Source organism: Rhinolophus hipposideros (genome assembly GCF_964194185.1).
Source record: "Rhinolophus hipposideros genome assembly, chromosome: 7".
Classification (NCBI taxonomy): Eukaryota; Metazoa; Chordata; class Mammalia; order Chiroptera; family Rhinolophidae; genus Rhinolophus; species Rhinolophus hipposideros.
In genome coordinates, this window is record NC_138053.1 from 47,968,841 (window position 1) to 47,987,065 (window position 18,225).

Genomic DNA, 18,225 nt, shown 5'->3' on the forward strand with positions numbered 1-18,225 from the left:
GGAGGGGTAAACAAGGGAAACACTAGATGCTGGACAGCCTTCCACATATTAACAACTTCTATAGCATCTCCCTGAGTGTAAGACTCCTAGGTCAGAAAGAGCTTATGTAACTGGGAAAACTTGTGGGAATTCCTGGAGGCTAGGGCAAGATAAGACATTCATAAGAATGGATTTATATTCTTACGTGTAAAGATGATAAATACATAAGAAGGTACTTTAGAAGCAAGTCACTTTCAGAAACTTTTTATCCTATTTCCTTTAAGCCTCCATTATTAAACCATCCAACAAATTGGTTCAGCCCTGTGCTCCAGGAGGGCCTAGGTTTGGAATTCCTGGGGAGCTGCAGGTCAGGAAGGAGCTGCTTTGTCAGTGCAAAACTGGGGAGCTGGCACAGTGGCCGTCCACACTGTTTTGATCTTTTGGTCTGATACTTGTTTTTAGTTTCACTTTCTTTTCATTCTGGTCTCTCCATATCTGACCTGAATAGCACCATTCTTCTGGTTTGTTAGTTAATTTTAATGATAACAGCATATTACCATTAAAGTGGCTTCTCAGGTCACAGGATACTGCAGAGAGCAGATTGTTAATTAAATGGTAATGTTTTATGAATTTGGAAGTAATTTCTAAAGTTAATAGTTATTAGTTACCTTGAAATTGTAAAAAAAAAAAAAAAAAAGAGTCATCAGGATATAAAATCAGCACATAATTTGCAAGCTGCCCTCCAAGAAGATCACATCACACTCTGTCCAAAAGAAACAGCTTTGCTGACGAGGCACTGACATAGTTAAGAGAAACCATGAATCATGAGGGGCCAGGAAAATGGTGCTGCCCAGCTCACATTCAGAGGCAGCATAATTTATGAAGCACTGAGGACAGTGGGAGGTAGGCTGTCAGAAATGCTAAGTTCTCTGTGGAATTATTACATTCCCTTTGAAAGATTCGATGTCATTGAAAAGAGGTAATCTGGGGAAGCTTGGAGGTTCTGTGCAATTGGGAAAAGTGCAAAGATGCTTGGAAACGAAGCCAAATTTCTTTAGCCCTTTTCCCACTGGAAATCAAGCCCAAGGTTTTATGAAAACAGACTTTCTTTTCAAGCATCAGGAGGAAATACTGCAAGAAGGACGCCCATGGCTCATGGAAACTTCTGGATAAACCAATACCAGACTGGTTAGAGCTATGCAGAAATTGCATCGACTCTGCCTTTAAAATCTATGTTTTCTTTATCCCTCAGCACACACTTTTCAATTATTTAAGATCATATATTGCCTATGGGCTCAAGGGAAAGAGAAAATGTAAAAATTAACAACATATGTTGATGACTTGAGCAAATTTATTATTAATTAAATTTATTTTTCCTTTTGATAAGTAATAATTTCTATTATAATTGGGTACTTACTAAGAGCTGAAGACAGTGTTGAGTGCTTTGCGTGGATTAGTTTATTGAATCTTGCCATAAATATAAGTACCATCTTCAATTTAGAGATGGGGAAACTGAGGTTTAGAAAGGCCAAGCAACTTGCCCAAGATCATACAATCTATCAAAGGTAGAGCCTATATTCCAGTCCTTTGGCTTTTATAAAGGTATCAAGTTTTAATCTAATAAAAAGATTAAAATGACTAAATCTACTTGACATTTTGGAATGGAATATGATTCACCTTGAAAAAAAGCACTCTGGATTTTGGCATAGCAGACTGGCTATTTCTTTTTGTCAAGTCATTTTTATACAACTCCTGTCTGGTCCATAATGGCTCTGAGGCATGTACTCTCTGAAAATAGATGAAATCACTCCACTGCTAATGCCTCAATGGAATGTTCCCTCAACAAGAGAGAAAGTTTACTCAACTTTGGAATGTGGTATCTGCAAACTATTCCAAAACCACCTCCTACTACTTTCAGACCCCTTTTCTCGCTACCTGTTCATATACCGAGCTTGTCCATTAGGACTTGGATCATAAAAAGATTTCTTTTAATGGGTCATATTCTTTTCTGTCAAGCAGCCATTTATTTCCTTGGAGGTCCATTGTACCCACAATCCATTTCCATGGGGGTAAGTAGTCCTGTTTCTGAGGTATTTATAAGAAATTTTATAACGGTTTCTATGGCGACAGAGGATGAGAACATTACTTCAAGCCATTTAAAATGATAATTCAACAAAACAAATGCATATAATTTTGTTTACTACCTGGCTATTTGAAAGGTCTAGGGTAACTTGGTTGGCAGTTAGAAGAAACCTTTTACTCCTCACTTCTTTGCATCAGGCAACTACCTGGTCAGAAATTGATTTCCAGAAACATGAATGGCCACAGAGCAATTTTAGCAACAGTTTTAGCTGAACCTTTGTGGTAAACAATGCCATTTCCTGGGTGCAGAGTGATTGGACTTCAAAATGAACCATCAAGCCCACAGGCGAGCTTAGTACAGCAAGTAGGCCTGCTTTCCAGGCTAGGAGTTAAGCTTTTCTCTTCTGAATCAAATATCAGAAATAAGCCTTTCCCATTTAGGTATGCTGCTAGAAAAAAATAGAGGTCCCTCACAAGGGGAGCCTTTTGATTACGTTCAGTTCAACAGACGGTTATGGGGATGTAGTGTGGCCTTGTGGAGAGAGAGCAGACTTCGGGTCCACCAGAGCTGGATTCAAATTCTAGCCTTAGTTGTGCAGCCGGAGAGAATTGTTTACCTGCCTCAAGGCTCTTTCTTTACCTGGAAATGAAAGACAATAATGTCTCCATTGACAGGGTGTTTTAAGGATTAGAAATAATATGTATGTAATCTGCCCCCCCCCCTGCACCCGCCTGCCATTTTCCTTTCTTGGAGAAGAAAAGGAAGCTAGGAGCAGTTAGAAGCAAATTGATACGCTTTACTTGGGTTCTCAGAGCATGATAAAGGAGATCCTATTTGTAATGTACAACAGTGCTCCCTAGAATAACATCCCTTCATTTATCTCCCCACAGTCCTGCTTTCATAGGGCTATCCTTTCTTTCTCTCCCACTGCGTCCCGCGTTATTAGTTCTGTTTCTCAGACTCCCAGTCTCCAATTCCGTATCACCAATGGCCAGGAGTGTGGCAAAGGTCTGATTGCCCTCCGAGGGCAAAAAGACGGACACTATAGAGCAAAAGCCAGAATTCTCTTCAGAAGGCAGCAGGGGTTTGGGAAGGGCTGTGAACACACCCTCTAAAAAGGTTTGCTCTGTCATAGACATAGAACACTTACCTCAGTGATGGGAACATAGCAAGTGCTCAATAAACAGGTTCTAGATTTAGGAGCATCTACAATGACAATGTGCCAGATACTTATCTCGTGAGTGTGAAGTTTCCAGCATAATAATGAGTAAGATAAGACCCCTGCTTCAAGGAGCTCACAGTGGAGCAGTTATTCTTGAATTCGGGGTGTCTGTTTTAAGGAGCTACATCAGCAATACAACAGTGATCATGCACTCAGTCATCTCCATCAAACACCCTAGGCTTAGTAAAACATTTACATGGCATAAATGACAAATTAAGATATTGGTTATGTTAACGAGAACTAATATCAAAATGACCTGGCAACATTTCTTAAAACAAAACAAAACAACCTATCAAAAGCAAATTACGTAAGGTAAGCATTTACGAGTTCTACATTTAGCAACAAATGCTATTTGTGTGTTGTGTTATAAGGGAACTGTTATCATTGTACATAAACTGTGCCATTGCTTTTTATCAATTATGTCATCCATTCTTGAATTAGAAGTATAAGCACAGATATTTCATTCATGAATTTCTTGCTTCTTTCCTCTTGTATAATGGCTACCCTGTTCTAGCTCTAAATAGGTTGTAGAATCTAAAATCAGCTACTTATCAACTATGTTTTGCAGCAAATTACTTAACCTCTCAATGCTTCAGTTTTGATACCTGTTAAATTTAACCTCATGAGATTGTTGTCAGGATTAAACAAAATAATGTATCTTTGTTATCTAACACAGTTTGGCACACGGTGTCAACGTTTAATGAATGGTTATTATTGCTGTTATTATCATTATTGTTTACTATTGTTGTCATACCAATTTATTATACGAGCTGGGCTCTATGAGGTACAAACAGGAAATAGCTTTATTTTGAAATTGCATTGCCTTCAAACACCTTCTGTCTTAACTCCCTTTCCTACCCCTGGATGATACCTCAAACAGATTCTGTGTACTTTCCTGTTACTTTAGGATACTAGAAAACAGTCTCAATTTCAGAAATTAAAAAGTCTAGTCCAATGTAAATTTAAACTTCCATTACCCATCCCATTTAAAGCTTTTTCCCTCTCCTCAGCTCAGGCCTGGCCCATGAGTCCACAGATCAGTGTAGGGAGCAACACAGAGCCAGTTCCTTGTGCCTCTATGCTCTATTTTTTTTCTGTTACCCACTTCTGGTTCCTTCAAAATGAGGGATAGGGAGTTAAAAGGATGGGGAACTAGAGGAGACGGTAGCTGCTGCTCCTGATACTACATTCTTGGTTCTCTCTTGACATACTCTCTCAAATGACCTCAGTCTTAGCAACTATTCAACCCTTACCATCTCTTTTAAGGAGCACTTTGATGGGTTCTTCCAAGACTCACTCCGGCATCTCCCCACTGTCAAGAATGTCAAACACTGTTCTGTTCTCCCAAGAAAGTGAAACTCTGACCCAGCATGCAGCCCTGGAAGCCAGCTACCTCCCATGCTGTTCGGCTTATGGGAAATTCACCCTCCTTTTCCTGTCACATTCTGGAAGTGAAAGCTCTCCCATTGCTGTTCTCTCTGTCCTAGTCCACGTCCAGGTGAGAGTCAGACATCAGCCTCTCTGTTCCCCAAACTCCAGGGAACATGTGATTGAAGAGGAAAGACAAACCAAAGCACTTTCCTCTTTTGCAAATTCCCTTCCATCCCAGAATCTCTTTAATAACTCACTAACTTCTCTTATATAGGTTGGGAGCATGACGGAAAGGATAGTCAAAGAACTAGTTAGGAAGCCCTGTGTGCATGGGTTTAGCAACTGTCTTTAGAATGTGTGGACTTCTATTGCCTATTGTCCTCAGCCATGGTGCTTTGGCGGAAACCCTGAGACAACAGGAAAAGTCCCATCCAGCATCCTGTTACATTTTTATTATGCCTGAACTTTTACAATAGTCTCTTAATTGGTTTTCCTGCCGCCTATCACCCCCTCTTTCATTCATCCCATACCTAACTGCTAGATGACTCTTTCTCAAAAACACACTGAGTCTTGTCATATTTTTCTTTTCAGTCTAACACTGTGGCTTCCACAGGTTGGCTACCATTTCAACAGCCCTTTCAAACATAAAAGAAAAACCTTAAGGTCCCCAAACTGAACGTAATCCCAGAAGCCTAAGTTATCACAGTAGTAGAGTTTCTGGGAGTTGCAAAAGCTCCTGTGACACTGGTTTGCTTCCAACTGCTCATTATGTCAAATAAACTCCCCAGGCTACAACCATAAACTCCACTAATTCAATGAGGTATTTACAGTATGATCAGAGATCCCTGCGGCACTAGAAAGTATGTTTTTAATATACAAGTCCAGCTTTATTGTTTCATCAAAATCGTCTAAATTTTTAGGAGTGACCCACTGACTGAACGTTATCCAGATCACTGAGAGCTGATTTCTCCAAGAGTCACACTCTACATCAAGAGAGTGCAAAATGTGACTTCTAGAGAACTAGAATTTTGGAACTCGGAGAACCTCTAATTCAATTTTCCTGTTTTACACGTGACAAAATGGTGACTCAGAGAGGTTGTGACTTGCACCAAGTCACCCAGATTTGAGGCACGATAGAATCAGTACCCAGATCTCCAGATTCTTAGAGTCAGGCTGCTTTCACCATCCCAGGTGACAGCATGCCAGCTGGGTTCATTTCTTTGTAAACCACTGTCTAATTAGTCCTTGTGCTGCAGAAGTTTTCTTACCTGTAATGGAAAAGGGATGTTGTTCCTACAATTGGTATTGAAGTCTTCTCTAACAGCATGTAGAGAGAAGCAAGTTGTTACTTTTAGAAAGAATTGAAATGGACTGCAGACACAGAATTTGTCTCCAAAGATGCTGATGGATCTTTTCAGTAATGAAAGGGACGGCCCAGGATGTATGCTAGATGGGAAAGGCTGAGACAAAACAAGCCAAATTGATTTAAATAATAAAGTAACAGGAATTTTCCATTTCCAGAAAGGATCAGGAGGACAGTATTTTGGCAGGCCAAGGACTTGGAGAAAAGGGAATAATGGGGGGGTAAGGGGGAGAAGAAGGTCTCTGGAGATGGGGAAAGTGGGCAGACCAGAGGGGAAAATAGCTAAAAAGAAACAGCCTGCGACTGAAAACTTTAGGAGCAAAGAAGTTTTATATTTGAGCTGAAGTGCTTTTCTATACTGTACTGTGATCACCTTTGGTGATCCACAAATCTTCAGGGGAAGTCTGTTATACACAACAATGAGTATTAGAGGTGTCCTGAAGATAAAGGATGAGGCCATTTGCCCATGCCTGGGGCAAAGGAAAGTGGGAGAGTGAAAAAAGCATGAAAGATCCCGATTGCTAGCTTGGTGCGGTAATCACCATAATAGCCCCCAAAGATGTCCATGCCCTAATCCCAGGAATTTGTGAAAGTATTACTTACATAACAAAAGAGAATTAAGGGCATTAATCAATAGACAGGGAGATTTTCCTGGATTATTCAAGTAGGCCTAATATAATCACAAAGGTCCTTAAACGTGGAAGAAAAAGATAGAAGAGGAAGTTAGTGATGCACTATGAGAAGGGCTCCCCTACCCTTCTGTTTTTGAAGATGGAGGGGGCCATGAGCCAAGGAATCCAAGTGGCCTCCAGAAGCTGCAAATGACAAGAAAAGGAATCCTTCCCTCAAGCCTCCAGAGAAGTAACCTGCTGACCCCTTGATTTTAACCCCTTGAGACTTGTATCGGATTTCTGACCTACAGAATTGTAAGATAAAAAGTTTCTATTGTTTTAAGCCACTAAATTGGTGGTAGTGTTTTATGGCAGCAATAGAAAACTAATACAGCTGTCCAATTTAGACTTTACAAGAAATCTTAATACTTGTATTTAACCCAAACGTTTCCAAGTCCTTTGGTTTTCTGGGTTCAACCCTGTGAAAATACAGAGCTGGCCTCAATATTTCCAAAGATTTCCAAATCCATAAAGAGCTGACATTCTTCTTCGTGGCCATCCCTGACTACTACCAAAGAATCAAAGTTTTGATCATTTCCTGAATTATTTCTACTTGATTTATGTTGGTATTCAAGTTCCTGTACAGGCTTGCCCCGCCCTGCTTTCCCCACTTTACCTCCCACTACTTCTCTTCACAAATACTATACTCCTGCTAAACTGAACCACTGGTACCCCAAAATGGCCCTCTCTACTTTTGCTGGTACTGTCTTTTCACCTGGAAAGCTCTAGCTCCCCTTAGGCATGTTAATCTACTTGTCCTTCACAGCCAAATTTGAACACTGCCAAATATCCAGGACCTCCCTAGCTCTGCCCTTCTCAAAACTTCCCCAGCATTTTGTTCTTAGCTCTCTTATGACCATCTGCCATCACTCACTTGCAGCTTGGCCATTTGAGTACATCTCCTAATTCACTGCATTGACTGAAGGCTCCTTGAAAACATTAACGCATATTGCTTATCTTTACATCCTCCACAGCACCAAGCACACTGCTTTTCACAACAGATGCTCAATACATGTGCACTGAAGGGAGTCATGAAAACATTTTTGTCTAAACAACTTACTTAAAGTAGAATCCATTATAATTTATGCTATCAATACATATCTGTCTTTTTTTTTCTTCTGAATGCAATGGTTCATAGTTCCAAAAGGAACAAGCACCATTTCTAAATAACTGTTCTATATTTATGGATATCATTTAATATTGGGTATGGGGAACAGAGATCTTGGTGTGCCTGGGATAGTTCTAGTTTATATCTGTTGTCCTTGCATGGTTATTAATAGTGCCAATTTCATCCCCAAAGTATCCCAATATGGATGCTCATTGGATGGTCATCTGATTATTGGAGGACACAGGCTATAAAGGCAGCCTCTGGTTTTCATCCTTTCCTAAGCATGACAACTGAAAACTAATTGCTCCTACCAGGTGTTCTCTTTGCTCCAGCTGTTTGGCATGCTCCAGCTGTCTTTTCCTTCCGTGGCGGCCGTTAATGCTTGGGTCTACCCCTCCTTCTCTCAGCCTCCTCCCTGCTTCCTACCCTTGGTTTGGTAGGAGTGTCTGCAGTAGCAGTATCTGAGGAAGAAAAAAAGGAAGGCATGCCGAATCTCCAAGTTAGCTGCTCTTTTGTCACTCACCATCCATGTGTCCCCAGCCCCACCATCCTGCTCTCATCTTAGTGTTCCAGGAATCATTCCCATCCTTTATTGTTCTGTTGTTTATCCTGTAGTGTCTGACTCTGCGTTATGCCCCAACATCCATTGCCAACTTTAGCCGCAGACTGATTTCACAGGAATGATTACCAATGTCTGTCTTACTTTCAGGGTCACCCCCAATCTCGGAGCAACAGAGATGCTCCTAACATCTCAAATTGTAACTCAACATATTTTCCTACTGGAACAATTTCCAAAATGTGTTTTGGGGAACTCTAGTTTTGGGTGTTAATATCTGCAACTCAATAAAAGGGTTCCGGTCAAAGAAGGTTGATGAATTCTCAATAAAACAATTTTAAGCAGTTTTCTTTCCTGCAGAACTTCTTAAAACCTTTAATATGCAAATGTACATTATGCATCTCTGAATGGGATATGTGACATGCAGTGTTTCCCAAACTTATTTGACCTTGGAACTTTTTTCCTTGAAACTTTCTTGAGGGAAATTCTTCTGTGAAACATATTTTGTCTTAAGGTAACATATTTAATTCTTGTGGGTTAGGCATAGATTCTTGTGAATTGACACAGGGATATAAGCATTATTGTTCTAGTGGGACAAGGCATTCCAAGTTCTACAACTGCGTTTTTGGAACATAGCAGGTTGTAAGTGGATAACTGCATGTGAGTCTCTTCCAGCTAAGAACTGTGTGTCCAGAAAGCAAAGGCAGATGACCAAGTAGAAAGCATCTGGGACCATCGGTCGGAAGATATCTAGTCTCAGGTTTACCACTATTAATTGGCTGGGTATTCCTGAAAAACAATCAACATTTTGTCCTCAGTTTCTTCATCTATAAAATGGATGTGCTTACTGATGATTGTAAATAAAAATAAATAATACCTGCTTAACATAACTCACGGGATTTTTAGGAGGATCTAGTAAGATGATCACATGAAAGCACTTTGAAAACAGTAAGGCTTTTCTTAGTAAGTACATGTAAAAATACCATGTTATTTTTTTAATTAACTTGGTTTTGCAATAGGCTCATGGATGCAAACCAATAGATAATCTTCTACCCTTATTTATTTATTTTCAAAACACTTCAATCCAAATTATGTTTCCCAACACTGATAATAAAGAATAATTCATAAATTTTAATTTTACTTTTTTTCTCTTTCGAGATCTTCTCTCTGGTGGAGAAACAGTGGCCAAGACAAAGAAGGAATCAAGGGAGAGAAATATAAGCCTGACATTTAATAAGCTGGATAATCAGGATAAGATAGGTCAGGTCATTGTCACATTTGAACTTAAAGTGGGGTCTGATTAATTTGGAAACAATGTAATTGGGGCAAATTCCATCCTCGGATTTTCAGGCAACTTTGAATCCAAAGTTATTAGCTGTCACTTAACATTCCCATTGGCAAAAATGGAGAGCATGGCCCCTGTGGACAAAGCCTAAAATGTCATCTGTGACAACATGAATGTTTCATATCACAAAAGAGCAGGAAATATTAGTTGTCACACTACTCCATTGTCTATCTCATTGATGGGCAGAACATGTCACTGGGTCGTGGGCAACAGCACCATGGGTCTGTTTCTTGGTCCTCTAAGTTCCAGGACTGGAGTAATCTATTAAATTATTTCACAGGTGTTCTGGGTATTATTCTTGAGCAATATTCAATTTCTTTGGTTCAGACACTGACTTAGAGGAGGAAGATTCTAAGTCACCTGTTAAAGTATCATTTATCTGAAAGATTCTGGTATGCTAAACCTGGATCATCAATTAAGATTAATTCCTTGCTCTATTTGCTTGAAAATGAACTTGTAGCAAAAGTGTTGCACCGACAAGTACATTTTTTAAGTAATCTCCATTGTTTATTACTTTAATGGTAGAAGTCATGGATGATTCTAGGGAGGTGAATTATACCTTTCTTTTTAGATAAAGGATCTCAAAGCATATTACACAAATTCATTAATCTGAATACATGGTGAACATCTTGTTTGCCATTTCAGAGCTACAATTACTCTTGGTTTTACCGACAGTAATATATTGCTAAAAAATGAAACCAGAACCCAGTACCCTTTATTTCTCTGCTTTTCGTTCTCCTTTGACCAGTTAGCGTATGCCACCAATTTCTAGGCATCAGTTTGAATTTTTCAACAGTGAGTTAATTAGCACAAAGTCTTTGTCGTGGTTGAGGAGGGGGTGTAAATAAAATAGGGAAACAAGATTGAGAAGAGTTGAGGGAAACAGGTTATTTCGTCTTTCAAAGATAAAGTTCTGTGGAAGGAAGCTTCTTGGGTGTTCATTAGGAATACAAGCCTCCATACATGCATGGAAGAATGGGGAGCAAAAGGAATTTCAATTACTTTTCCATGAAATCTGACCCAGAGTTGAACAAAGAGAATTCTAAAGCTTTTGCATATGCCATTTGGGGTGGGGTGAGGGTGGGGGGTGGCATCAATCTCCACCCCCCTTCACTGGCGTTGCTTGAACAAAAAGAATTATTGAAATTGAACTTGTTCAGGTTTTTATAAATCAAGATGTCAACAAATACAAGCACTAGTCTAGTTACAACAAGAGACTGTAGTTTACAGAATAAAACTAACTCTGTTCCTTTCTTTTTTTTTTTTTAAAGCCTTACAAAGAATGCATTGTTTATTCTTGTGTAAAAACGTCATGTAAAGAAGCTCTCTGTCAGGTACTCTGTTTATAGTTGTTGTTTCACAACTCAATTATAATGTTCCCCTCTGTCTAATAATTAGCATATGCATAGTAACGAGGCTTGAAAACCTGTTCTTTTTCCCACTGTGTGTCAGCTAAATTTCCAAATCGTCATGGAGAACGGGTTGTGCCTGTGTAGGTGAGTTGTCTTTCCCTGCTGCTCTGGCAGCTTGCCTCTGTGCAGTAGCTGAGGGTCAGCTCTTGGAGAAAGGCCCAGCCACAGGCCGGAGCAGGGACTTCCTGCCATCTGGATCAGTCTGGAGCACAAGGAGAGATGTCAGCAAGAAGCACTCAAATGACTCCTCTCCAGCTCCTCTGGGATCACCAGTATTTCCCCTGGTCCACGATTGGGAAATTTCACAGTCACTACCAGTAACCGGATGTACAAGTTTTGAGCTTTGTATTTGGTTTCTTTTCATGCCTAGGATTTTGTGGCTACTTGCTACCTTTTGACCACCCTTTCTAGGTTTGAGGAATTCCCCTTCCCCACAGTACGAATCCTGCCTCCCCAAACATACTTTCCCAGCTTCTCTTACAGCAGTGGAGCAAATATGTGTCCTAAGCTCAGCCAATCCACCTTGCTGTAGGAGAAATTGGTTTGGGAGGAAACAATGAGAGGAAGTAGGTGCCTCACAGAATCCATTTTATGGCAAAAGTGGTGGTGGAAGTTTCTGGCTTTTGGAGTAGGACAGTGGTAGAGGTTCCAGCATCCAGGGTCCACTGCTAGCAGCGTTTACTGAGATAAGGTGCTGGGGCCACAGGGGTCATCCTGTGGCCCCTGTGATGGATACAGTGGAAAAGACCAAGATCTTCTTTGTAATATAAAAAATTTAAAAACATCTAATGTAATTGCTCATTAGACACACACATTCTGAAAACCTACGTATTTAACTTGATTTGTTGGGATTTTTTAAAAAAAGTTATTAAGATGATAACTTTTAAGTGCATTGTTTTCCATAGGTAAGTAATACAGCTTATGATAAATAAACTCATAGACCAAAATGTCTGTGGGCAACTGGTGTGGCATGATTAGTCTTTAGATATTTGGGAGCACATGTGGGTTATATTTAGTTTGGATATTATCATTTACCTGTTTCTGAGCTTCCTTCTCCCTCTTCCTTTACTCTCTTCTTATATCCGTATTATTGCACTAATTTGATTTTTCCTAGGGTTGAATGGACAGAGATTCTCTGGTATATAGCATGGCTTCAAGGCAGGAATGCAGAACCCGAATAGCTGGGTTGAGGAGAGGGATGACAATGGGACTACAACATACCTCATGTGAGAGAAGAGCAGAAAATCACATCCAAATCAGTGAGAACTAAAATTTTTGAACTAAATGCTACTTTATTATTTTCCAAATAACTTGCATAATATAAGAAAAATGATGTTTGTTAAGAATTGGTCAATTAGTTTTAAAAATACTAGTCATTATTAGCCCATGGTAATGGATCATGACCACCCTTAACAGTACAGAAATAACGGCTGGACCCAGAATTTGAAGATAAGCTTGGAGAACATTAGGAGACCCCTTTTTTTTTTCAGGGAAAGAAATCATTATAAAACGTTTTCTCAGCCAGAATAACACACTACAACTGTGTTACTGCAACATTACAAATTTATGGGATTTAAATCAATGAGTTTTAACCATAGAGATAAATTCTGAGGGATGAGGCATTTATGAACTGAGTACATAGTACTAAGTTATAGGAATCACAACTAAAGATCTTCACTGTTTTCTGCCACTTGCTCTGCCATGATGTTGAAAAAGACAGATACTCTAAAGACTAACGAGCCAGTCTTTCTTTAGTCATTCTATTGGTTTTTAGAATGATCTCTCCTTCCATCCTGTACCTTGTGCCATAATTGCTACAGGACAACATTCCTGTTATGAGCACTGTTCAATTATTAGTGACTCAAGGAAAGAGTATTTAAATGTTTTGGTAAAAGTCTGTCAGGTGGAGCTGTAACTGACTGGATGGAGAAAGGAAACCACAGTTTTCTCCAATAGCAGGAGTGTTCTGTATCACTTTTTAATGTTCCTTCTAGTTCTATGAAGCTACGTGATCACTTTGTATGTCTTATAAATTTTGTGATTTCCACTATATATACAGAAAAGTAAGAGAACAATATTCTCACATCAATATTACTTTTCTTTGCTTTTCTTCATTCCCACTGATATTTTATTATTAATAAATTATTTTAAATTCAATTTTGAATTCTTCTGTTCTCAACACTATTTTGGTATTTCTATAATTCTGAAAACCACCCCTAAAGTCAGAGATATAGCTATGTGGCTGGAATAACGTAAATTCAGTTTGACCTGGGTCAGGAAGATGGCCTGGTTCTGTCTTTGAGCTCCATCTAAACGTTGGTATGCAGGGTGGGAGACACAGAGAGCCCCCTTTCAAACCCAGGTGTGGTAACAATCTAAAGGGTCAGCCTCAGCTGTTAAGAACCAATTCTCTGGAGATCACACCCTCCCTAAGGCAGCTCAAATCTGATGAGTAAGACTGGGGTATAAAACCAGGCCATTTTGGCCAGACATTGGACACTCTGATGGATAATATTTGCTCGAGATATCTTCACCAGATTGGCTGAGGCTTTATCAGGCATGCATTGGGGTTGACTTCTTCCTCTGTCCAGTTCTACTTCCTCCTTTTTCCTTTTACAGAGTTAATACCCAATAAACACATTGTATTCCAAATTTATCTCAGACTCTGCCTTCAAAGAACTCAACCTACGACAGCAAGCAAGTCATATAGGATCTGGAAGCTTTTCTGGTCAAGGTCTGAATGATCTAAGCCAGAATTTTCAAATGTTCTTTGTCCTGGATCTAACTTTGTATGTATGTATGTATGTATGTATCTTTTAAAAAATAATTTTTCTCTTTTGTTTGGTTGTAGTCTTTTCATTTTGTTTTCGTCTGTTTGCAGAGTTTTATTTGTTTGTTGGAAGGAACTGTAGGAAGCTCTTTATACATTAGGAACCTGAAGAGAGTAAAATGCTGATTTCCTCCATCAATTTCCACTGTAACGGAAAAAATGTATTCTCACTGAAAAAAAAATACTTGGTTCTAGCACATGAAGTAATTTATAGTTAAAAGATTTGTATATGCAATATCAGGAGTATCCTTATACTTTTATCTCACTGGGGAACCAAGACACAGAAAAAGTTAAGTTTTAATAAAAGGCTGCTTATTATTGTATATGATACAGATTATAAGAGAAGAGAACAGCTTTTAAAGGAGTTAGGAGTCAGAGAGGAGTGGGGAAGGCCATTCAAAGTCAGGGGAACAGCACGTATAAAGTCATAAAGTGTTGACAGATGCACCATATAGTTACAAACTATAAACAGCATAGAACAGCTCCACTGAGGAAGAAAACATTCATAAGCATTCACTAAGCACTGTGCCAAGCTCTGTGCTAAACCCAGTACATTCATTTTCTCATTCAATTCTTATAATAACCCTAACACATACTTAGTAACATCACCTCAGTTTGCAGGTGATAAAACTGAGGCACAGAGAGGTTAAGTGACTTGCCTAATATCATACAGCTAACAAGCCCAGGGCATTCAAGCCCAGGTTGTCAGACTTCAGCTACTGGGAATAAAAGTTAATTCCAGAAACATTGACTTCCAAAGGCAAGGCACAAACTGAGATAGGAATTGTAGAGCTTGAAAGCAGGGAAATGTCTTCAACAATACATTCCCCCATATCAAGTTCAACATGGAGATATACTGCAAATGTCTGTGAATGGATAGGCTATTTTCAATAGTAGGGAAGACAGACATGCATAAATAACTACAATGTACTGAAAGCTACAGGTACAGATGGATCAGATTGGATAAAAATCTGAGGGGAGAGAAAGTTATCCTGTAAGCAGTGAGGAGGCATTGAGGTTTCTGAGCAGGAGAGTGACATGATGAAAGCTTGTTACTGAAAACTTAATCTGCTGACTGTGTACGACTTGTTTCCTTATTGTCAGCAACATTAAGCCACTTGGAACTCCAAGCAAGTCAGATATGTGATAGAAAAGAGAAGGAAATATTTCTCTCTCATGTCCTGCTCACCAAAATTCTGCTAAATTGCTTTAGATGCTGGAACAATAAATTGGAGTAAGACAGAAGCCTAAAATCTGAAGGTGTGCTGGAGCTCTGTGTTCAATCATTGTTGTTCCTAAGAATAGAAGGAGCCCCAGACTATAGGGGAGGGTAGATGGCTGGAAACATTGTATGTTGCAAATATCTAAGAGAACTAGGATCTAAGGCAATTTAAGCATGATCGTTCTAGAGTCATTCATCATTCAGTCAATTAGTCATTCAATGAGTAGTTGTTTATCAAGTGCCCCTGGGTACTTGGTACTGTTCTAGGTCTTGGATCATGGGGATCTAGTATGAGAAGAAGTACAAGGCAGTTGCCCCCATGGAGAATGCATGCCAATAGAGTAATTCAGATTGTAAACACTTCAGATCCTGACATGTGGAGAAAATAAAACAGCAACAGGATGAAGAGGGCTTGCAGATGGGAGAGTAAGCACTTCAGAAAGGAGTCTCAGGGAAAACTTCTTTGGAAATGACATTCCAGTGGATTTGAGTAAAGAGAAAAAGCCAGCCCAACAAAAGGTAGGGGGAAGAACATTCCATGCAGAGGCAACTGCCAGGCAAAAGCCCTGAGGTCGGAAGTTGAGGAGAGGCAGCAGGAACCGTGGGCTTCTGCCATTAGCCACATTCAGAACTTTGAAAACCAAATGTGAAATACTTCCTCTTCGAATACTATGCCAGTGAGATATTTTAACAATGAACGATTTGATGATTCTCTTTATTACCTTTGTTCTTACTAACCAATTAAAATTTCCCATCCAAAAAATATGGATATTTAAAAAAAATGAATTTGAGTATAAACTGACAATAACAACAAAAAACAAAGAAAGGCATAGACAATAAGGAGTCCAAAATATAGATGAAGGGTTTCAGAAGCTCACCTTGTGGAGGGGGGTTGGTGAGGGTTGGAAACGAAAGGCTGAAAATCATGTACTATTTATTAATTTAATAAATCTGTCTTGATGTCAATGTAATCGAATGTTGCAACAAAATAATGGTCTCCTGCTGCTACATAAATGTTGAGGCCAAGTTCTGATGTTCATTTTCAAGACAGGAGACATTGATCCTTCACTAATAGAATATTACAAGTTTATTTCTATTATGCTAAGTAACCAAAGTTGATTTCATTGTTTGATTTGATGGATGTTGGTGTTGTCAGGCTTCAGAACAGTCTGGGGTAAGAGGCCAAGACAATGAGCCCCCCCCCTCCGCAACTAGGCATCCTTGGATTTCATTCTAATATAAAATCAATACAGGAAAACTTTAGGGATACTTAGTCTCTGGGATCTTTCTTCTGATGTCCTAGGATTGGGGCTATTTGGCACAAGATTGTTCTCCCCTGGGACCAAAGAGACTTGCGAGCCAGACAGTCAGTGAGTTGAATGGGGGCTCCACCCAACTGGAAAGACAACAGGAAAAGTGATGAGAGGAAAAAGACAGCTACAACAATAGAAGGAGGAAGTGAAGCCAAAAAAACAAGAGAAGGAGGAAAAGTAACAGTGAACTACAGTAATCCAGCAGGAAAGGAAAACCACATGGGGAAAAAAAACACAAACAAACATAAAAAAAAAAAAACCCAGAGAGTGTTGCACTTTGCTGATTTAGATACAGGGGGCCAATTTTCTAGAGGGTAGGGCAGTTGTTTACAGTGACCCAATGAACGGATGATGATGCGATCCAGTGATCAGTTCTCCCTTTTCCTAAGCAGAATATGAATTAAACAAAGATCCTGGTTTTGGGGTTTTATCTACACAGATCATACAGCCAAACAGATCTGGGAATTGTGGTGACCAAAAGAGAAATAAACAAGGTGAAGACTGGAACGAAGACATAAAAATGACCAATTTAGTAGGAGTAAGGAGAATACTTCCCTCTTTAAGTATCAAAAGAGAAAAAGATCCATATCAAATCATCTCTCCTTTTAATATCCTATCATGAGCCAAAGTATTCACTTTACAATAGTCAAAATGGGAGAAAATGATGTACTTGGTAAAGAACAAGACTGCTATAAAGCGGGGTGTGGCTTGGTGTTTCTGATTTTGCCTAATCAGGGGGTTTTGGGGTAAGAACAGAATTCACTGTTGCTTGCCATGCTGAAGCAAGATCCCACGAGCCCTGCTTGAGTGATCCCACCTGGTTTTAATCCAACCTGAATTTGCAGTGAAGCTTGCCCTTCTAGAATCATAGTACATGAAAGAGCAAATGTTAAGGGGTGAGGGTGGTTGAAACGATCTGTGTATCAGATTCCTGAGAGGATCTGAAGAGATAGGCTACCTGGGTGGGAATTATGTCCTGTTATTCCCTAGTTGTATGAAAAACTGGTGAATAACAATCCCCACCTCAAAAGACAAGAAGAGCATGAAGTGAGATACTCTCTATGTAAAGCACTTAGCCTGGCACATTGTTAGGGCTTGATAAATGGCAGTCGTGTGAATACATGAGAAATCTGTGGTATGGCTTGCAAAAACTAAAATTCTTGCATGCCTGAACCAATATAACACTGTCATCAGTCAACCATTTTTGACTTACAAAAATAGCAGTTTCATATATTTCAATTTAATATGTTCCCACTAACTTCTCTGTTTCGCTTACATTTTGTCATTTGACAGAGGTTAAGGAGAAGAGAAAAAGAAAGGGAAGAGAGAAAAGAGAGGAAAAACAGGTAAAAGAAAGAACAGGGAGGTGGGAGGTAACGTGGTAAAGCCCTCTGAAGGGACCTACACTGACTAGAAGCTGAGGTGATGAGATGTAGTCCTGCTCCCCTACAGACCCCACCCTCTCACAACCCCTTTAGAAAATTCCTGAGAAATGGATGTGGCATGTGTTTCCTTGTGCCACAAGTGATAAATGCTCCTTTAAAATAAGGAAAACACCGAAACTATAGAACAGAGCTAGCATCTCCTTAAAGGACACAATAGCCCGGGCTAGAACAAAAGAAGCAGTACAGAAAGCTGGGGTATAGGGACAACTCTTCCAGAGGGGTGGGAAAAAGGGTACTGCGTTCTTCCTTGACCGCCCTTCTCTGCAGAGTACCTACATACGTCACCAGAATAAGATCTTTGTCTG